Consider the following 23,496-nt stretch of genomic DNA (forward strand, 5'->3'; position numbering starts at 1 on the left):
GCACTCAGTAAATAATTTGTTTAGTGAATGATGCGTGTTTCCTTGAGTAGATTTGGATCTCTGTGAGGATTGGAATTGTCTTATTGATTTGCTGGGACCTAGCACAGACGGGAACTGGATTGTGATGGCCACTCATTGTGTACATATGAATGAATGAATAAATGAGGCAGAAATTGCTGAGTGCATTAAAGCAATTGGACAGAGATTTATTTCTTGAAAGGTCCTATACTGAACCCAAACCTGGAGCATCTAATGAGATTCTCTCCCTGCCACCTCCTTTTGAGCCTCTCCTCCCTGAGCACACAGCTGCCACTGTTGCTGCAACTTGCTGAGCTCTCAGGGCAGGCTGGAGTTCAGAGGTGAAGCCCTGGGCTGACGTATCCTTTGGGCCCCACATGCCGAGTCCTATCAAGTGCTAAATCTCCCTCCGCTTTTGGTCTTGGGTGGAACGCCACACAGTGGGCATAGGACCTGGCTGTGGAGTGGCCGCTAAGGCCTAGATGGTGAAACCCAGAAGTGTTCTATTGTCGGCTCCCTGTAGTAAACCTTAACCAATGGGAGACCATAGGAGGGAGCTGGGCAGATGGATTTCCCTTTCTTCCTCCCTTACATGGGCTACTCTGAGGTCCAGTTTGTTCTTGCAGCTCTTTCTGAGAAAGTCCCAAGTACCAAGTGGACACACCTGCCAGGTGACCTGCTGTCTTCCTGGCTTATTTTGAAAGTGTCAGCATGATCACATGCTTTATTGCACACTCTTTAGTATCTTTCCTTGCCTCACTCCCTTTTTCTCCTCACCTTCACAGTCCTGGGCTTGCGCCTCTGGAATAAATTGTCAGCACTTTAATCCTTGCCTCAGGCTCTGCGTTCTAGAAGGCTAAGATCCTTTGGTAAAAGTTATAGTCGTAAATTTTGGAATATTTTTCTTTGCTCTCTCTCTGTTCCTGAGATTTACAACTTTTTTGGGACTGGTTTATGCTGTTCATGACCTTAAGAGTAGAAAATACTACCTTTTCTGCTTTGCAAATAGGTTCATCTGTACCGTTTTTCTAGATTCCACATATATGCGTGAATATATGATATTTGTTTTTCTCTTTCCGGCTTCCTTCACTCTGTATGACAGTGTCTAGGTCCATGCACATCTCTACAGATGACCCAATTGCATTCCTTTTTATAGCTGAGTAATATTCCATTGTATATATGTACCACATCTTCTTTATCCATTCACCTTTTTTTTGTTGTTTCCACCTGATTTTTATTCAGTGTTCCAAAGTTGTTGTTTGCTTATCAAAAACAGGCAGGAACTATTCAATTTTTTGAAAGCCACCAGCTTGTAACACTGTTTATGGCACAGTTAACAACTTTATGAAAGTAAATTGAATAAATTTGTCTAAAAAAACCCCGTGTTTTTACATTCTGTGAAACTTAACAGTAGAGGCATACCTTGCTTTATTGCACTTAGCAGATACTGTTTTTTTTTGTTGTTGTTGTTGTTTTTACAAATTAAAGGTTTGTGGCAGCGCTGTGTCAAGCAAGTCTACTGGTGCTATTTTTCCAACAGCATTTCTTCACTCTGTCCTGTGTCACATTTTGGTAATTCCGGCAATATTTCGAACTTTTAAAGTATTATTATATTTATTATGGTGACCTGTGATCAGTGATCTTTAACGTTACCATTGCTAGTATTTTGAGGTGGCACGAACTGCGCCCATGTGAGACTGAACTTAACCAATAAATTTGTGTGTTCTGACTTCTCTGCTGACCTGCTGTTACCCATCTCTCTCCCTCTCCTCTGGCCTCCATAACATAAAAGGGCAAGGTGAAGCAGCAAGTGCTGATGTGGAAGCTACAGCAAGTTACCCAGAAGATCTAGCTAAGATAATAAATGAAGGTGGCTACACTAAACAACAGATCTTAAATGTAGATGAAATAGCCTTCTATTGGAAGAAGATGCCATCTAGGACTTTGATAGCTAGAGAGGAGAAGTCAATGCCTGGCTTCCAAGCTTCAAAGGACAGGCTTTGTTAGGGGCTAATGCAACTGGTGACTTTAAGTTGAAGCCAGTGCTCATTCACCATTCTGGAAATCGTAGGGCCCTTAAGAATTATGCCAAATATACTCTGTGTTATAAATGAAACAACAAAGCCTAGATGACAGCACATCTGTTTACAACATTTTAAGCCCACTATTTACAACATTTTAAGCCCACTGAATATTTTAAGCCCACTGTTGAGACCTACTGCTTAGAAGAAAAGATTCTTTTCAAAATAGTACTGCTCATCGACAAGGTACATGGTCTCCCAAGAGCTCTGATGATGTACAACAAGATCCATGTTGTTTTCATGCCTGCTGTTACAGCATCCATTTTGTAGCTCATGGATCAAGGAGTAATTTAGATTTTTCGAGTCTCATTATTTAAGAAACACATTTTGAAAGGCTATAGCTGCTATCGATGGTGATTCCTCTGATGGATATGGTCAAAGTCATTTGAAAACCTTCTGGAAAGGACTCATCATTCTAGAGGCCATTAAGAATATTTGTGATTCATGGAAAGAGATAGAAATAAGAACAACAGGAGTATGGAAGAAATGGATTCCATCCCTCATGAATGACTTTGAGGGGTTCAAGACTTCAGTGGAGGAAGTAACTGCAGATGTGGTGGAAATAGCAAGAGAACTAGAATTAGAAGTGGAGCCTGAAGATGTGACTGAATTGTTGACATCTCCTGATAAACCTTGAATGGATGAGGAGTTGCTTCTTATGGATGAGGAAAAAAAAAAAGGTTTCTTGAGACGGAAGCTACTCCTGATGACGATGCTGTGAAGATTGTTGACATGACAACAAAAGATTTAGAAATAAATTTAGTTGATAAAGCAGTGGAAGGGTTTGAGAGGATTGACTCCAATTTTGAAAGAAGTTCTGCTGTGGATAAAATGTTACCAAACAGCATTGCCTGCTACAGAGAAATTGTTCATGAAGAGAAGAGTCAGTTGATGTGGGAACTTCACTGTTGTCTTGTTTTAAGAAGTTGGCACAGCCTCCCAACCTTCAGCAACCACCACCCTGACCGGTCAGAAGCCATAAACATTGAGGCAGACCCTCCACCAGCAGAAAGATTATGACTTGCTGAAGGCTTGGATGATGATTAACATTTTTTGTTAATAAAGTATTTTTAAATTGATATGTACATTTTTTTTGACATAATGCTATTGCATACTTAGTACACTACAGTATAGTGTAAACATAGCTTTAGTATGGGCTGGAAAACAAAAAAAAAATTGTGTGACTTTATTGTGATCATCACTTTATTGTGGTGGTCTTGAACTGAACTCACAATATCTCCAAGGTCTGCCTGTATAGACAACCCAAATCATGAAGGCTGTATCTTAGGGTAAATTCCAATTTTAGATTTGTAAAGTGCATCATAAAAGTACTTTTTGCTCCAATATTTTTGTCTCCTCCTGACTTACAAATTTTTTTTAAAAAAATTCACTTTGCTTATTATGGTCCTTAATGGGAATGTAAAGGTGGAATTCAGAATGGGATTATTGATATCACGAGGAGAACAGACATTTGAAGGTCGATTTATTCATTTTCTTGTTTGGTTGCAAGATCTTAGTTACTTGTTCTAGGCATATGAGAACCTATCTTGCATTTAAGACTTACCAGCTTCCTTTTGGACAGTTTGTAGGAGAGGAAAGAAACCTGATGATTCATGAGGAAAATAGGTATTTTATCAGTAATGTTAATTGCAGTTATTTCACATTCAGACAAATGCAATAAAGATCAGATTACTCTCTAGGAATAATGTAAACTTCTGATCTGGAGAATGACTTAAAGTCATCAGAAGATGTGGCTATGGTTTTAGACTGTGACAGCTGTGTATCTGAGTTACAGCCTTCTCTCTGAGGGTCTAATTTGGTGTTCAGTAATCACCTTCTCCGAGGAGGATGCGTTTTCCTCACCAGTGTGGAAGTGGAAAGCAGAATTGCTGACCAAAGGTGTGGATCATTTACAGAGCATGGTAATCACAAGAGAAACCTTTGGCACCTTCCTTGGGGCTGCCTCAGAGCTCCAGCAGTTCTGGTACCTAGAGTGAGTGAGGTCTGTAACAGTTACCACATTTCATGGAATGTGAGTGTAGATAGGAAACACCCAGTAGGAGACGGGGTGAGGCTGCTGCACTTAACTGCACCTACTTCCTGGATTCAGTTTTGTGTTGGTCCTAGTTCTCAGCACACCTGTCTCCCATACGACTCAGGAATAGAGCTTAACATTTTATGTGCTTGTGTTTTATTGATTTCTAAGAACTTCGTTATATAGTTCGCACCCTTGTCAGCACTTGGTATTGTCAGACTTTCAGATTTTTTGCCCCTCTGGTAAATATGTAGTAATAACTCATTGATGTTTTAATTTACGTTTCCTTGGAGACCAAGAGGTTGAACATTTTAATTTATTCATTGGCCACTTGAATTTCCTTTTTAGTGACATACCTGCTCAAGTACTGTGTCCATTTAAAAATATTTTTCTTTTTCTCATTTATTTGTGGCAGTTTTAAAACATATTCTGGGTACTGGTTCTTTGCTGTTATATGTTATGCACGTATATTTTCCTACTCTCTAGCTTGTCTTTTTACTCTCTAATGACTGGATGGTGTCTTTTGACAAAAAGAAATTATTTTAAGGTAATAGGATTTATTTATTTATTTATTGTAGTCCGTTTTATTCGTCTTTCTTATCCTAGTTTCTGATTTTGAAATCATTTTTAGAAAGGCTTCTAACTGAGACTGCACCAATATTCACCTACCTATGGTGGCTTCATTTATATCATTTCATTTTTTAAATATTTAAAATATTTATGAGTTCATCAGGAATTTTTTTGAAGTTATAGTTACAGCAATTTTTTAAAATTTTCTCATTGTCATCAATATGGTTAGTGAGTTTACGAAATAATTTGGCTTCTTCCTACTGTAATGTAAGACTAGGTCCTACATATTGGTTCTATTTCTGACCCTTCTATTTTGTTCATTGCTTTTTCTATTGATTTGGGCACTTTCTGTTTTTTACATTTTTATTTTCAAGACGGGTTTTAGGATCTCTTTGTCAGTTTACTCAAAATATTGACATAAGTCTTGCTGTTGGGGTTGTGTTATGTAATTATCTGTGGAAAAACAGCTGGTTTGGGATTTTGAATCCTCCCACTTAACGAATTTATCATATCTTGCCATTTACTTTTGAATTCTTTTATGTCCCTCAGTAAGTATTTTGTAGGTTTTATTTCAATATAGGTCTAACAAATTCTTCTTAAGTATTCGAAGTACTTAACGTTTTTTGTTGCTGGTGTGAATTGCTCTTTTCTCCTGTGCGTTCTTTAATGTGTGGCTTCTCAAGCCCCTTCTCCTTCAGAGATCAAGGGCTTCTAGGAGTGGCTGACAGGTGGGGAGCATCACAGCTCTGTTCTTACTTGTTTACCATAATAAGTTTTCTTTTTTTAATTTATTTAATTTTGGCTGCACCGGGTCTTAGTTGGAGCACACAGGATCTTTAGTTGTGGCATGCTGACTTCTTAGTTGTGGCATGCATGCGGGATCTAGTTCCCTGACCAGGGATCGAACCTGGGCCCCCGGCTTTAGGAGTGCAGAGTCTTACCCACTGGACCACCAGGGAAGTCCCAACAGGTTTTATTTATATAAATAATTCTCCTGCTTAAAAATACGTAATTTTCCTGACTGGCTATTATTGAAATTTGAAAATCTATTTTTGTGTATACTTATTTTCAACTAACGACCTTTACTGATATCTTTCATTGGTTTGAATTTCTTTTTAGTGATTCATCTCGGATCTTTTCAAGTATTCATTTGTTCATTTGTAACATATTTACTGAGTACATACTATATACCAGACACTTTTCTAGGTGTTTGGGGTGTATCTGTGTACAAAACCGATAAGTATATTACATGGTAAGTTCAAAAGTGATAGGGACTTTGGAGAGAAAGAAAATGTAGAACAAAAGGAAGATGGATTGGGGCAGTAGAGGTAGGGCATGGGGCAGTTGCATTTTAAATAGGATGGTCAGTGTACATCTCATTGAGAAGGTAACATTTAAGCAAAGACTTGGAGGCGAGGAAGTTGGCTGTGCAGATATCTGCTGGAAATGTGTGCTAGGCAGAGGGAACAGCCTGTGCAAAGGCCCTGGAGCAGGAGCCTGCCTGAGGTGTTTGAGTACCAGGGAGGAGAGTGGCTGGAGCAGAATGAGCGAGGGGGAGAAGAAGGATGGTCAGGGAGGATGAGAGGCTGTTTCTGTGGGGCCTTGTTGCAAAGACTTCGGCTTTTACGTTGAGTGAAAAGAGGAGCCATTGCAGGGTTCTGGAATATTGGAGGGGCAAGGTGGACTTAAATTTTAACAAGATCATTCTGGTTGCTCCTTTGAGAATGGACTTCAGAGGGGCAAAGGTAGGAGCAGGAGACAGGCTATTGGAAAGTCACCTCTCCCAGCATCTTACTGGGGATTAAGCACTTTGTGAGCCTTTATGGAATGAATGTTTTTAAATACACACTGAGTGTTTTAGTATGCTTTTTAAAAGAATCACACATTTAAGAAATACACATTTTTTTTTAGGAAAGGGTGGGACAGAATATGAGGGCAGTGGAATTGTCTATGGAACAGGCCATTTTGCTCAAGCCTTGTCTTGGGTGAAGAAGGCAGGAAAATAAAGGTTGACCTGCTTTGGAGGTGAAGAATGGGGAGGTATGCCCTACATGTACTAAGATTAGAATCCAAGGATATTGTTGCAGTAAAATCCCTCCCATGAATACTGTAGAGGGCCGGGGGATGGCAAGGACTATTATGATGATATTCATGTTTTGCTTCCAAATGATCACTATGGATTCTAGCTTTAAATCAGTTTATATTTTCTGCTGTCTCACTTCTTACTAGCTATTCACCTAGGAGATCAGAACTTCTCAGTAATTTGTTGCTCAAAAGTGGAGTAATTAATGAAGAATTTTGTTTTTAAGTTAAAACTTCATATTTCAAATCCAGTTTTATTGGTATGATAAATGTTGGTTCCTGTTAAATTTAACAGGTTGGTCAGTGTTGGTTCCTGTTAAATTTAAGAACTATATTTACACTCTTAAGAAGATGGTTTAAACTTTTGGAGAAGAAAGAGTAAAGTTCTTTAAAGAATATGCTATTTTTATAATGCCTCCCTCATTATCCTGAAATATGAATAATTCAGGGATTTAACCCTAAAATAAGTAGAAACTATCCTTTGCTGTCTAAATGAGTTTGTAATCACTTTGGGGAGATTCCTCCCCAAGCCCCGCCTCCCACCCCGAACTTCACAAAACCTATTTAAAATTACACCCTTGGAAAAAATTCAACCAAAAACCGCTCCAAAATACTTGGTATGGAGGTTCACGTTTCTTTTATTTGGTCCTTTCACTATGGGCCCACACACTTTCTCCATCCTTATGGAGCACACCCAGTTCTGGGTTAGAAGTGAATGCATTAATGTATGGGTTTGTGTTGAAGGAAAAACAGAAGAGAGTGTCATGGAAAGCTTAAGGATTTTTTTTTCTTATTTGATAATACAAAGTGCTTTTTGTTATTAATGCATGTGCAATCAGACAACTTCATCCAGAGTGCACAACGGTTCTGTAATATGGCTCTGCCTGGTGCAAAATAGCTCATTTTGTATAGAAATGCAGAATTGCTTCATGTAGATAGAATAGAAAGAATCTTTGCTTTATTCACATATGAATAAAACGTCTTTGTTCATGGGAAAGAAAAGTGCCTCTTATTGTTTAGAAGCTGTGTGAATTTTAAATTAAGCTGATGGCTCACTATATTTTATCTTTCAGGGGAAAAAAATAGCTTTGCTTATACCAGTTTGGGCCCTAATGCCTCATCTGGTGGCATAAGTGATTTTTGCTTTGCACTTCGGTTATTATGTAAAAGACGTCATGCTTGTCTCAGTCATCAGTGAATTACTTTAGCAAATTTTTATAATTTTAACGTAAACATTTTGGGGGTTTATATTATTTACATTCTCTTGTACCACGTAGGATTTGAAACAGTTTACAAGAAATTTTAGATGTAAAGTGTAAAAAAGAATAATGAGTCGTGATTAGGGAAAATATAAATAGCTGTGGTAAAGGCAAGGCTTGTGGAGGTCTACGTGAATTTATTTACATGTAAAGACACAGGTAAGAAGGTCCGTGGAGGTGCTGTTGTTGATCCTCAGATGTGTTGTTGGGCTTGCTGGCAGCCAGAGTGAAGAGGGAAGCAATCAGTTAATCCTTTCTCTGGCTCTGGGAAGGACTACTTAGAGCATGTCTACCACCAGGCAGGAGTTATGGCATTTAGGCTTTCCCCAAAGAAAACTGGCCAATCAGAAGAGCAGATTGAAGGAAATTGCTGGTGGGCGCTGGCACCGCAGTGTCTGGGCCTTAGGCCTTGCTCTTGTAGAAGGCACCTCCTCTGCAGAGCTACCTGCAGGAGGACAGGTAGAAACAGAGCTGGCAGGAGTGCCTGGTGTCCAGTCCCATCAGCTCTCCAGCTCCACGTGTGAACTACTGGCCTCCTTCGAAGTGTTCACTGGTCCTTAGTAAGTGAGAAAAGTATAAGGACAAATAAGAGAACAATGTGAGTTTCTATCAAATCTGAATTTGCCTGATTTCCAAGATTATGTTCTTCCTATAATTTTGGTATTGAAAGGTCCTTATTCAAATGAAACAGCAATAAAAAAGAAGTGCCCTTTCTAAGAAAATGAAAACTTGAAAACACTTTGTTAGATGGTAAAAATAATAAAATTAATAATATATCATTATTATATTTTATATCTATTATTTTATTTGAATGTAACATATTTTGTAATATTTTATAATATAATTATGATTGGATAACTAATTTATGATAAATATTATATTTTATTGTTATTATTACTACTACTGCCATTTTTGGTATTTACTGCCCATAAAATCCCAAGGTCTGGAGATGCCTATCCTCTTGGACTGTGAGCGTCCCCACCAGCTGCTTAGTCTCCAGGGTCCCAGTGAAATGTCCCAGTTTGCTCCCCCAGTACTCCTTTCCCCTGCCCGACTCACGTTGGCTCCCGAGAAGCCACACTCTTGACCTTTCCCATCCCTCCTGGGGTTTCCTCCTAGCACCCCGACTCTATAGGGCGGTTATGGCGTGGCGCCCTAGCGTGGACAGCTGCAAGCTCGCAGGGGTCCAGGGTCAGAGGGGAGTTTGTCCCTTGGGCCAATGCTGGACCTAGTGGAGTCAGGCCCTTGGATGCACAATCACTTGGCATGCAGTTCTGCACATTACCAGTAAGACAGACTCACTGCGGTGGGAGTTTCCCGTGGAAAAACCTGTGGTATAGGGGTCTTCAGACTTGCGTCCCATGAAGAGGTCTAGGATGGCTCTGACAGGTCCTCTCAAGGGGAATTAATGCCACCTGTCACTTCAGGGGACTTGGCCCATCCCTACTTCTGTCCATTAATGGGGATTAAAAAAAACTCTTCAGGAACTCTTATTGCCAGTATCTTGGTGGGACTGTGGGTGAGGTAGCCTTTCTGGAACCCAGGTACATTGACGTTAGCTACATAATATTGTAAGAAGTAGAGATATATGGTTTAGCTGACTAAAAAAAAAAGCAACCTTGAATGAAGTGTGTTTAATATTCCTATTTTCTTAACTCTACATATGTTTATTTATTTAACATCTTATTGGAGTATAATCGCTTTACAGTGGTGTGTTACTTTCTGCTGTACAACAAAGTGAATCAGCTATACATATACATATATCCCCATATCCCCTCCCTCTTGTGTCTCCCTCCCACTCTCCCTATTCCCACCCCTCTAGGTGGTCACAAAGCACTGAGCTGATCTCCCTGTGCTATGCGGCTGCTTCCCACTAGCTATCTGTTTTACATTTCGTAGTATATATATGTCCATGCCACTCTCTCAGTTTGTCCCAGCTTATCCTTCCCCCTCCCGGTGTCCTCAAGTCCATTCTCTACATCTGCATCTTTATTCCTGTCCTGCCCCTAGGTTTTTCAGAACCATTTTTTTTTTTTTTTTTAGATTCCATATATATGTGTTAGCATACGGTATTTGTTTTTCTCTTTCTGACTTACTTCCCTCTGTATGACAGACTCTAGGTCCATCCACCTCACTACAAATAACTCAATTTCTTTTCTTTTTATGGCTGAGTAATATTCCATTGTATATATGTGCCACATCTTCTTTATCCATTCATCTGTCGATGGACACTTAGGTTGCTTCCATTCTACATTTCTAATATTAATCTAATCCTTGCCTTCTCTGAGATCCCAATAATTTTCATTTCTAAACTACTCCTAGGGTCAGAAATACCTAGAGGTGCTTATGTTCCAAAGAGTTTGCTTTTGAGCAGTAGCCGCAGCGGGGAAGCAGGAGCTCTCCTTCTTACTGGTGTCAGAAGATCTGTTCCTTGTTCTGTGGAAGCTGCTCACGTAAGGCTTTCCTGCGGCTTAGACCTAGAAAGCTTCTCTATCTTCCTGCTCTGTGAGGGAAGCCAAACAAGAGGCACCAACAGTGTAGTCAGACGCCAGCATCATCTCCCTGACCTTCACCCCTCCTCCTCTCTTCTTTCCTCCCTCCCTCCATCAGCCCATCCCCCTTCTCTTTCTCTCTCTGTCTCTCTCTTTCTCTTTCTCTCTCTCTCACACACACCCCCCTCCCGCCCCCCACCCCGCCCCCGACACAGAGTCACAATGTGATCAGCACTTTGTTTCCCCCCTTGGCCTGGCTGTCACCTCACTCCATCTGTCTCCCCACCAACTCCCTCCAGATAAGGTGTTATTCTGCAGAGAACACTTTAGAGAATCCTCATTAACTAGATAAAGGAGCAACTGGCAATATTTCTCCTGCCTTTCACATTTTTTTTCTTGATACTGTTTTTAATGAATGGATGAAAGTTTTTTCCCTTTATTTAATATTTAATTTTTAAAAATATCTTTATTGGAGTATAATTGCTTTACAATGTTGTGTTAGTTTCTGGTGTACGACAAAGTGAATCAGCTGTATGCATACATATATCCCCCTATCCCCTCCCTCTTGCGTCTCCCTCCCACCCTCCCTATCCCACCCCTCTAGGTGGTCACAAAGCACCGATCTGATCTCCCTGTGCTGTGCAGCAGCTTCCCACTAGCTATCTGTTTTACATTTGGTCGTGTATATATGTCAGTGCTCCTCTCTCACTTCGTCCCAGCTTCCCCTTCCTCCCTGTGTCCTCAAGTCCGTTCCCTACATCTGCGTCTTTATTCTGCTTTTCACATTTTAAAAAGGTCATATCTCTTTTCTCTCTAAACGATAGAGCAATTTGAAAACAATCCTTTAAAAACATGTCTACGTAGCATTGGTTCTCATGACAAATCCAAATACTCCTTTTCAGACAGGTTTCAGCCACTGTGTAATGACTTAATCAGAGTTCAAGTTGCACAACAGTTGTGCTTTCCTGTTGTGAATCTGTACTTCTCTACTGGGTGCACTGGTGATGTCTTCCCTGCTCTGCCTTCCACTAGGGGTCCATTAACCACAGCTCAGAACTCGGAGGCATGGGGTTGGAAGGGTCTTTGAGAAATTGTATAATTGAGATAGAACTAGGTCAAGGTTTTGAACATTAAACTTGTGGGGTGTTTGTTACTTGGTAAATGAAAAGGAAATTTATTTTCTGAAAGATCATGACTCTGGAATAAAGACCATGGAATAACGTGACATGGTGTCAGAGCTTTCATCATCTTATTCAACCCCCCTTTGAGCCCCAAACCCTCCACGGTCGAGCCACATTGGAAGTGTCACCTTTGTCCCTAGACAGGCTCAATATCTGCTTTTTGGTGCCTTGGCTTATGCTTTTCTTCATCTGGAAATACCCTTTCCCTTCTTCTTACCTCCTCCAAATGCTGTGAATTCTCCAAGGCAAAATTGTCATCCTACTTCCTTTATGATGCCTTTCCTACCTGTCCAGAGCACCTTCATCATACTCTACTGTACACTTGACTTCACGCTACTCTGCTCTCTGTGGTTTACACATCTGTCACAGTTGATTAAATCCTCGACCATTGATGATTGATTCTACCTCCAGCCACTCTGCCCTCCCCAGGAGATCAAGGGGGTGGGATGGTAAGTTTCAACCCTCTACTCACTGGGTCTTTCTGGTGGCCATCCCCATCCTGAGGCTATCTAGGGGCCCCACCCTAAGTCGTCATCAGCATAGACTCAGGTGTGCTCAAAAGGGACTCCTAAAGAATGACAAAGGACACTCCTATCACTCAGGAAATCCCAAAGGTCTTAGGAGAGCTCTGTGTGGGAAACCAGGGATAAAAGCCATATGTATTTCTTTTTTAATTAATTAATTTATTATTTATTTTTGGCTGCGTTGGGTCTCTGTTGCTGCATGCCAGCTTTCTCTAGTTGCGGCAAGTGAGGGCTACTCTTCGTTGCAGTGCGCGGGCTTCTCATTGCGGTGGCTTCTCTTGTTGCGGAGCATGGGCTCTAGGCGCACGGGCTTCAGTAGTTGTGGTGCACGGGCTTAGTTGCTCCGTGGCATGTGGGATCTTCCCGGACCAGGGCTCGAACCCGTGTCCCCTGCATTGGCAGGTGGATTTTTAACCATTGCACTACCAGGGGAGTGCCTGTATTTCCTTTTCTTTCTTTCTCTATTTTTAACATCTTTATTGGAGTATAATTGCCTTACAATGTTGTGTTAGTTTCTGCTGTATAACAAAGTGAATCAGCTCTACGTATACATGTATCCCCATATCCCCTCCCTCTTGCATCTCCCTCCCACCCCCCCTGTATTTCTTTTTATACCACAGTAATTTAGGATTCATTCACATAGTAACGAAATTGCTTTTAGGTCAGGAGTTTGTGTGCCTCTTTTGAACCCTTGAACTTTAAGCAAAGGAGAAGTGCGTTCCTCCTGTTCACAGCTGTGGTAGGTCAGACTTCTGCTACCTGAGTGTGGTAGGTCCGTGTGCTAAGGCTTGGAACCTGTGAATGTTACCTTATATGGCAAAGGGACTTTGCAGATGTGATTAAGTTAAGGATCTTGAGATGGGGGCATTACCTTGGATTACCTAGTTGGGTCTGATGTAATCACAAGGGTCCTTGATAAGACAGAGGCAGGACAGAAGAGAAGGCAAAGTGAAGGTGGATGTAAGAGATTGGAGGGGCTTCCCTGGTGGTGCAGTGGTTGCGAGTCCGCCTGCCGATGCAGGGGACACGGGTTCGTGCCCCGGTCTGGGAAGATCCCACATGCTGCGGAGCGGTTGGGCCCGTGAGCCATGGCCGCTGCGCCTGTGCGTCCGGAGCCTGTGCTCCGCAATGGGAGAGGCCACAACAGTGAGAGGCCCACGTACCGCAAAAAGAGATTGGAGTGATGCAAGGAAGGGGTCAGGGGCCAAGGGATGCAGGTGAAGGTGACCTCCCGAAGCTAGAAAAGGCAAAGGCACGGATTCTCCCCTGGGGCCTCCAAAAGGAACCAGCCCTTTCGGCACCTTGATGGTAGCCCTGAAATACCAATTTTAGACTTCTGACCTCTGCGACTGTAAGGAAATAAATCTGTGTTGTTTTAAGCCCCTGCGTTTTTGGTAACGTTTTACAGCAGCTGTAGGAAACAAATGTACTGGGTGAGGACTTTCTGCGGTTGAGTTCATAATTAAGCAGTAGCAATGCCAAAGTATGAACTACGGATGATTGTCACTAGCATTTCAAAGAATTGTCACCTGGCCCAAATAAACTGTTTTTACACTTTGCTTAGCTGCTGCTGCCTCATTTTGGTCCCCGGCTTTGATCATCTGTTTGACAAATGGAATCGGAATCAATTCCAAAGGTAACAGGCAGAGTGCCTGACATACTTCACAGAGATGACATGGGTGGTTTGGAAAGCATTCTGCTTGAATGTTCCTGGCTGTAGGTAGCAAGCTGTGGTTTTGTCTTGGGGTGCAGGCAGGAGGCTGAGATGGAAGAATGGGAGCCAATTCCTAGGCAGGATTTCTCAAATCTGTGTGAACTAAGGACCCCTTTTTATAAGGGACTCCTTGTGTTGAGTTAAATCTAGTTTTATTATATTGTTACTTAAATAGGGATGAACGTAAAAGTAAGTGTTAAAACTTATGCTTAGAGCTTTAAGGCAAGTTATAAACTCCAAACTTATTTCAAATTAAATGCAGATAAAACTACTAACCCAGTAAAATTCAAATTAACACCACTGGGTTTATGTCACGGATAATGTTCTTTTGCTTAATGTAAATTGGCGTTCTCACGATTTCACACACGCTTGTAAAGTTCTAGCATGTTACCTCTGTTTCAACTGAACTATGTTTAGTTCACTACGAAGATATTATGTCCAAAGCAGCATATGCGTCACAGTAATTAGTTGATTTATCAAGAACAGTTTTCAGACTCAAATGCAGATATTCAATTGATTTCGTTTAGGTAGAAGTCAAAAGCAGACTGAGGTAAACCGTAGTATTTCATAATGTACACTTGGGGGTAAAAGTCAGGATAGTGACAACCGATGAGGGAAAGGAGGAGGTTGTGTTGGAAAGGGGTGTGTGGGAGCTTCTGGTTTACTGGCAATGTTCAATTTCATGACCTGGATATTGTTTCCTCAGTCATTTTGTGTTTGTGTTTACTAATTTTTAAGGGTATAAAACATAAGTGTACAGATTGTTGCTTTATTTATAAACTGAACACTAGTGTAATCCCATCAAGGACAAGAAATAGAACATTGCTAGCACCCCAGACAATAGAACATTGTCCCCATGGAGCTTTTCAGAGTTATGTACTCCTCTCTCACCCTAAAAGTAATTACTGTCCTACCTTTTGTAGCAATCACGTGTTGCTTTTATTTATAATTGTATAACCTAAATATCCCTAAATACAGTGGATTACTTTTACCTGTTTTTTTAAAAAATAAATTTATTTATTTATTATTTATTTTTGGCTGTGTTGGGTCTTCATTGCTGCTCGCGGCTTTCTCTTAATTGTGGCGAGTGGGGACACGTTGTTCTGTGTAGCTGTAGTTCATTCATTTTTATCGTGGTATAGAATACCTAATGTATTTATCCATTCTCCTGTTGGTGGACTTCTGGGTTGTTTTTAGTTTTCTGGCTGTTACTGATAATGCTGCTATGAATGGCTGGATCATATGGTGTACATTACTAAACAATGGCAAACTGTTTTCCAAAATGATTTTCCATGGTGGTTTTCATTTTAATTGGTATTTCCCTGATTTTGAGGTTGAGCGCCTTTTTATATGTTTACTGGCCATTTGGCTTTCCTCTTCCGTGAAGGGTCTGCTCAACTATTTTGCCAATTTTTCTATTGGATTTTCTGTATCCTTCTTATTGATTTATAGGATATATATTCATTCTGTATATAAGCCTTTTTCAGTTGTATGTCAATATTATTTATTATTGTGAACATCTTCTTCACTGTCCTAATAGTGTCTGTTGATGAATGGAATTTCTTCATTTTAATGTAGTCAAATTTATCTATTTTTTTCTCTATGGTAAATGCTTTTTTAAAATTTTAATTAATTAATTTATTTTTGGCTGTGTTGGGTCTTCGTTTCTGTGCGAGGGCTTTCTCCAGTTGTGGCGAGCGGGGGCCACTCTTCATCGCGGTGCATGGGCCTCTCACTGTCGCGGCCTCTCCCATTGCGGAGCACAGGCGCCAGACGCGCAAGCTCAGTAGTTGTGGCTCACGGGCTTAGTTGCTCCGCGGCATGTGGGATCTTTGCAGACCAGGGCTCGAACCTGTGTCCCCTGCATTGGCAGGCAGACTCCCAACCACTGCGCCACCAGGGAAGCCCGGTAAATGCTTTTGTGTATTCTGTTTAAGACATTCCAGATTATGAAGCTGTTCTTTATTTCATCTTCTAAAGCTTGATAGTTTTTGTTTTCACATTCAGTGATGTATACTAAGAACTATAGAGCAGGGGTCCCCAACTCCCAGGCCACAGACTGGTACCAGTCCGCAGCCTGTTAGGGACCGGGCCGCACAGCAGGAGGTGAGCGGCGAGTGAGTGAAGCTTCCTCTGCTGCTCCCTCTTGCTCCCCATCGCTCGCATTACAGCCTGAACCATCCCCCCCAGCCCCCAGTCCATGGAAAAATTGGCTTCCACGAAACCGGTTCCTGATGCCGAAAAGGTTGGGGACCACTGCTGTAGAGGGTCTAAAATTTTCCTCTACTTGCAAGCTAACAAGTTAGCCTGTTCAGTTTCATGAATGCTGCAAAAGATACAAGGTTTTTGGGTCTGAGACAAATGACTTTATTACTCACAAAACATAGCAGTAGCTAGAGTAGCAGAATTTTCTTGTGCGGGCTCCCAAGTCCAAAGTCCCCCAGGACAGATGTGAAAAGGGCTGGGTAACTCCTGTACCTGAAGTAGATTGTGTTATAGGAGAGGAACCCTGAGCCTAGGGAACCTGAACCTTTTATTAAAGGTCTGCCTGACCTTTGCTCCAAAGGGAGATACCCTCTGTATTTTACTGGAAAGTAAACAAACCTGTCCTTTTCCCCGGAGAGAAACATCGTATCTTCTAAGACTGGTCACTATACAAACATCCTTGAAAAGATAGTCTGGAACCAAGGGAGGAGCAAAGCCTCTGCTTGTAAGACATGCAGAAGCAAGAGAGACCTGGGGAGAATTTTCTCCCAACAGTGTAATCCACCTGTTATTAATTTGTCTGTGGGGGGAGGTAAGCTTTGTCATTTTCCAGGCAGATGATTAATTCCATGCAATTATCCCAGCATCCTGTACCTGAAAAGTGGGAGGCTGCTGTCTTCCCGGGGACAGGTGCTGGTGAGTGAGACTGCTCCTGCAGCTGGAGGTACAATGGACAGGACTCCATAGGATGGTGGCTTGTGGGGAAGGGGCCAAAGGAGGGAGAGGGGTCAGCCGTATTCTTTTTCATCAGATCTTAAAATGTATTTGTGTCCATAGAGAGAAAAACCAAACATTTAAAACAGGCCTGTGTTTCGCTTAACCTCGCAGATATTCGGTGTAAAGTTGAATTGAGAATCTGAAAGTTGAGTTATATGGATCCTGGGCCCAGAATTATCTGCGGGTCCGGCTGGCCTCTTTCTGAGGTTTCAGTTTCCTCTTACTGATATGTGTTCTTCCATTTCCACTCTGGAAAGCAGTCTCCTTGGCAGAATAAATGGTAACCAAAGGTAGAGACTTCTTCCATGGGAAAGCAATATTTTGTGAGCAAACTATAAAATCTATAACAAAAGAAAACAAACCACACAACAAAAGAAATTCTGTATCATAACTCAGAGTCCCTTTAGGATACAGAAATCATGCTAAGTATTTCAAATACGAGGGATTTCTGACTCTACAGGGATTGGGAGGCTGAAACAACACAAGTGGATGCTGAAGTAATTGCAGCTGCTACCTCTAGGTCCTGGGGGACAAAGGGAAGAACTGTGATCTCAAAAGCTAAGAGGTCAGAGGAGGGACTGCCACGGGTTGGGGGGGGCTGTGCCCTGAGGGGGTGGTGAGAGCTGTGCCTTGAATCCCCAAGGGGACACCCCAGAGCTGCTGCTAGAAGTGCCAAGACTAGGAGGTGGAGCTTTTTTGCGGCTGCTAGGTGGATGCTGAAAGCAGGAACAGAGCCTTTTTTTCCCTCCTCCCCCGTTCCACCATCAGAACATAACTAGAAGCCAGTGGCACGCAAGCCTGAGAAATGTAGATTGCAGAGTCCCAGCCTCGGCATGGCATGACCGAGGAGATGCAGAAGGGTGCCGCTGGGGCTGGGAGTGAATAGACAAATAACCAGCAGCAAACTGTTCAGATTAGAACAACCTACAATAATGCGAAAACTGTAATGCTCATTCTGTTGCCAATTCTGGGTCAGCGTGGAGTGTTGGTCAGCTCCCTCGTCTCTCTCTCTGATGTCCCAGGGTCTCAGCAGGGGCTGTGTCCAAGCTGAGGCTAGTGGAGGCCAGTGTTGCTGCCTAGGCAAGGAGACTTTGGGGCAGTGTTTGCTCTTTGTTTTGTGTCTGATTATTTTCTGAAGTCAGGTTGAATTAATTTGGGATGTATATGCACTTTTGAGGTCAAAGCCAGAAGTCGTAACATGGGAGATTTTGTTGTAGCCTCTGCTCTTATCACCTAGGAAGTTGGTGCTGTCTGGACAGGTGGGCAAGGGAGGAGCAGGTGCAGAGGGACAGAGGGACATGATGAGCTCAGTAGGGAGCATTTGGATGGGGACATTCAGGAAGCGGCTGGATATGTGGATCTGGAACTCAGGGCAGTGATTTGGGGCTAAAGATAATAATTTGGGTGCTTGATGGTAAGTGAAGCTTTTGAGAGTGTATGTAATTTCCCAGGAGAGAATACAGGGGAGTGAGAAGAGATGAGGGAAGAGTTGAAACCAGACCTTGGAGGACCCCTAACATTTTCAAAGTGAGAGGAGTCTGCAGAAGCTGCTAATAGAAAGCTTTTCTTTTGACCTGATTAGGTGCTTGCAACTTTCATCCCAGGTGTTACTTACAGTAAGTCCCCTACATATGAATGAGTTCCGTTCCAAGAACATGTTCGTAAGTCCAATCTGTTCGTAAGTCCAACAAAGTTAGCCTAGGTACCCAACTAACACAATCGGCTCTATAGTACTGTACAGTAATAGGTTTAGAATACTTTTCACACAAATACATAAAAAACAAACACACACAAATAATAAAGAAAACATTTTGACCCTTCAGTACAGTAGCTTGAAAAGTACAGTAGTACAGTACAACAGCTGGCATCCAGGGGCTGGCATCGAGTGAACAGGCAAGAAGAGTTACTGACTGGAGGAGGGGGAGGAGGTGGGAGATGGTAGAGCTGAAGGATCGTCAGCAACAGGAGACGGAGGGCGAGCTGCAATTTCACTCACACCTGACGTTGCTGGTACAGGTTCCTTGCTGCAACCAGATGCACGTTTGTATCTTTGAAAGTTTGCAACTTGAAGGTTTGTATGTAGGGGACTTACTGTATTTGCCCTGTAGTAGAATGCGCCTTCAACAACTGTGATGTAAGTTGGAAGTACAGATTCCAAAGTGTTGTTTTTTAGGGACAATCTCCTCAAATGACGTCTTCCACAAAAGTGATGTGGGCAGTCAGCCCACACTCCTCCTGTCCCTTCGCTGCAGGGCTGGTGGAGGAGGACTCTGGCCTTTGCTGTCCTCATTTCTGCAAGTTTCTTGGACCTGCCTTAGGCATTTCATATGCTTTGTGATCACACTAATGTTGCTGCCTTAATTTGGTTCTGAAATTGAGTTTGAGCCACTGATTTTCTTTCCTTGCTTTGTCATTATAGCTGCTTTTTAAAAAGCAAAATTACTAAATTTTCTGAGTCAGTAATTTCAGTTTGGCAAAGAAGGGACAGACTATGTACAGGCTCTGAAATCTGCTTTGAGATCACAGAAAGGTCTTTTCCTGATTAAGGTATCCAGTAAAACCTCCTGTGTGACTGTAGGAAAAAGTCTGTGTGGGCAAGAGCAAGTACAATTGAAAAAAGTATTTTTACTATGGATAGAATAAATAAGCTTCAAAGATATATTGTACAGCACAGGGAATATAGCCAATATTTTATAATAACTTTAAATGGAGTATAATCTTATAAAACATTTGAATCACTGTGTTGTACACAACTGTGTGTGCTAGTTGTTGTAAATCAACTATACCCCAATTTAAAAAACAAAGAAATAAAAGGGCAAAAAAGAAAAAAATTTTAAAAAGCCTAAATAGTTACCTTTTTTCCCTAAACCATAGAGGTGGTCCACATTTTGGGAACAGCAGATATTCCCAAAGTTGAATGTATATTACAAATAGATATAAGGGTGATCTTTACGTCATTAGTACCCTTTCATTTTGCTAAAGGATTCTTTGATGATGCCTTTAAGTAAACAAGCTTCAAAAGTGAATTAAAAATATGTTTTGAGTTATGAAAAACAGATTTACACACAATTTTTCAGGGACAAACCCCAGAAAGGGGAAGTATCATTGTGAAGTGTTGAGCAAGGTCATGAAAGTTTTCATGGGAAGGAAAAGAATGTAACATTCCTTTTTACCTTTTCTTTTCCCCTTATCAGCATCTCAAAATAGACCAGCTGTACATTGTATTGTTACTATTCATTTGCTACAATATCAATGATGTCTCACTTGATTTTAGTCCTTTAGCCTTGAGCTCAAATGACACTGTGGAAACAAGTGGGTACTTTAAGACACCCTGAGAATAGTTTGGGAGGGCAGGGTTGTGTGTGAGGGTTTGTTAAGGAAGCGCAGGGTGGGCGCCCAGGAGGAGAGTGGAGGCTCTTTGGAGAAGAACGGAGAAGGTCCTGAGTTGCGTCTACCAGGAACCTGCCCGAGACCAGCTTTTCTTATATGAGGGAACAGTATTGAAGGGGGCAGGGGTGGTGGACCCAAGCCATTACAAGCAGCACTGAGTCTTTCTCACCTTAATTTTTGAATTGTGAATGAGTTCACGTTAGCAGTTTTATTGTGTTCCTTGTGGCCAGGCTTGGGGAGCTTTTATGAAATCTGGCCCTCAGCTCTAGATACGGACCCAACCTTGACTTAAGCATCTGGTGTGATCGCAAGTACTTGGGTTTATTTTGTTTTGTTTTGGTTTTGCTGTTATCCTTATCTCTCAATGGCCTCCGATCTCCAAAACCAACTCAATGTGAAATCAGTGAGGATTCTCCTCCCTGAGGCCCACATGTTGGCAAAAGCAACAACTACCCCAGCAATCACCAAAACCTTCCAGTGAATGGGGAAGGTCATATTGGGTGTTCAGCAATGTTAAATTTAACCAGACAGCTGAGGCCAAAGGATGTGATGGCTATAGAAAGGGATTAGACTATATAAGGTGATTTCTTCTCCACCTGTTTTGAAGTTTCACATAAGTCTGGCTCTTGTTGGAGTATGGGGGAGTGAGTAAGGTCAGCATGAGAGATCGTGTGTACAGTTAGGGAGATCTACTGAGCCTCTGTGGCCCTGGAGGTTTTTACTTGCAACATGGTGGGTGAATTAGACTTTTCTCCTAAAAGCTTCAGCACTTACAAGTTGCTGATCTGTTGTCTTAAAAAAGTCTAAATACTGTATTCTTTGTTGATTTTTCATGAAAGAGGTATCTTCCCATTTCCAAAGAGAAGTCATATAGATTCATGCTTTTTACTTGTAACTTTCTGTTCAGCTGTTTTATTTATTTATTTATTTATTTCCGTTATGCGGGCCTCTCACTGTTGTGGCCCCTCCCGTTGCGGAGCACAGGCTCCAGATGCGCAGGCTCAGTGGCCATGGCTCACGGGCCCAGCCGCTCCGCAGCGTGTGGGATCTTCCCGGACCGGGGCACGAACCCATGTCCCCTGCATCGGCAGGCGGACTCTCAACCACTGCACCACCAGGGAAGCCCAGCTGTTTTATTTTTATAGGAGGATTTTTTTTTAAACTTTCTGAGATCACATTGCACATAACTCTTGTAAAGTGACCCAGACAAAATCATGTTACTAATTGTTTTTTTCTTATCTTGACGTTACTAAAACAACAGGTTTGCTTTCCTTCAATTAATCATCATGCTTTTCTTTTCTATTATTGCCATATAGCAACTGTATGATGAGAATTTTTTTTTAAATTTTCTTAACTTCACTGAAGGTCAGGAGATCACAGGCCAGGAGATCACATGGTTCGAGATATTATGATTATATCCTTGCTATCATTCAGGACCAAATTTTACTGGACTTTTATTGGAGAAAAGTGTCACTAATAGAAATTCAAACAATATCCTTAACGTGTCCACAAATTATTTCAGTGACCCTTCAGTACATTTTGTGCGGGCAGTTATGGGCCAGGAGGCCTACTCTTCGGTATGCACTGTGCTAGTGCTGGGGATGCCATCATGAGTAGGATGGACAAGATCCTTTTCCCAAGGATCTCACAGGACACTGCAGGAGGCTGGTGGACCGTGCAGCGTGATAAGTGCTGTGTTAGCACTTGCTGTGTTCAGGGGACCTGCAGGAGAGTCACCCAACTATGTCTCAGGGTCAGGCCGGACATCCTAGTGACACCTGAGCTGAGCCATGAAGCAATCATTAGGGGTTAGCTAGATGGGAGGAGCCTTCCATGGGAATAGGAATAGCACGTACCAAGGCTGGAAAGAACAGGATGCTTCAAGGGACTAAAAATTTAGGAATGGAGGCATGTGTAATGCTTGTCAAGAGTGGCAGAGAATGAGGCTGGAGAGCCATGAGGCGGCCAGATCACAGAGGGTGTGGTATACTGTGTTAAGGAGTATGCATTGGTTTTTTTTAAAAAATGAATTAACTTATTTTTGGCCGCGTTGGGTCTTCATTGCTGCTCACAGGCTTTTTCTAGTTGCAGCGAGCAGGGGCTACTCTTCGTTGTGGTGCACGGGCTTCTCATTGCGATGGCTTCTCTTGTTGCGGAGCACGGGCTTTAAGTGCATGGGCTTCAGTAGTTGTGGCACATGGGCTCAGTAGTTGTGGCTTGTGGCCTCTAGAGCACAGGCTCAGTAGTTGTGGTGCACGGGCTTAGTTGCTCCGCGGCATGTGGGATTTTCCCGGACCAGGGCTCGAACCCGTGGGCTCGAATCCACCACATTGGCAGGTGGATTCTTCGCCACTGTGCCACCAGGGAAGCCCCAAGTATGTGTTTTATTTTAAAGGCAACAGGGAGCTGCTGAATCGGTGTGGGGAATGACATTATTCATTTGACATTTTGGATACCTCCCTGGCAGCAGTGTGGAGGGGGGATTAGAGGAGCCCATCTGGGAGGCACTTAGAGTAGTTCAGGGGTGAGATGATGGTGGCCTGAACTGAGGCTGTGTTAATGGAAATGGAGAGAAGGAAATGAAATCAAGAGATATTTGGGATGTATAGGACTTGGTGGCTGATGAATTGGGGGTGGGGAGGGGAGGACTGTGTGTGGGATGAGAGAAAGAAATTACAAAGGTAATTAAGGAGTGTCCAGGGAGGAAGGGGAAGAAACTTAGGTCCCACAGGCCAAGAAAAGAGGTACTTTGAGAAAGAGGTTGGTCAATAGAGTCAACATGCCCAGAGAGCCCGTGTAAGTGAAGAGCTAAGATTTATTTTGAGGGTTCAGAAATTAAAAGGTCATTGGTGAGAGCAGTTTGAATGGAGCCAGTGAAGGTGTATCAATTATAAGGTACATCAATTAGGAATGAGTCTGGCTGCAAGTAACTGTAGCTGTGTACAGATCTGGGCTTATTTTACTCATATAACCCAAAGTCCAGAGGTAGGAGGCTGTCAGTGTGTGTTCAACAGCTTAATGTATCTCTGCAGTTCTTGAAGCCTTTTCTTTACAGTCTCAAGTTGGATGTGCAGCCTTATACATCACAGTCATTTCAGAGGGACCCTTCCCAGAAATCCCACAGCCGACTTCTACTTGGGTCTCATTGGCCATAATGAGTCACATGAC

General features: G+C 42.2%; 1 protein-coding gene and 1 non-coding gene across 9 annotated transcripts in view; one reads left to right on the forward strand and one right to left on the reverse strand.

The window, feature by feature from the left end:
• SH3GL3 (SH3 domain containing GRB2 like 3, endophilin A3) overlaps nt 1-23,496 on the forward strand; it is a 285,461-nt gene that overhangs the window by 180,120 nt on the left and 81,845 nt on the right. The window lies entirely within an intron of this gene.
• TRNAR-CCU (transfer RNA arginine (anticodon CCU)) lies at nt 5,591-5,663 on the reverse strand. The gene has a single exon. It is a non-coding gene; the product is annotated as a tRNA-Arg (tRNA).

The sequence above is a fragment of the Tursiops truncatus genome, chromosome 2 (assembly GCF_011762595.2).
Source record: "Tursiops truncatus isolate mTurTru1 chromosome 2, mTurTru1.mat.Y, whole genome shotgun sequence".
NCBI classification, from domain to species: domain Eukaryota; kingdom Metazoa; phylum Chordata; class Mammalia; order Artiodactyla; family Delphinidae; genus Tursiops; species Tursiops truncatus.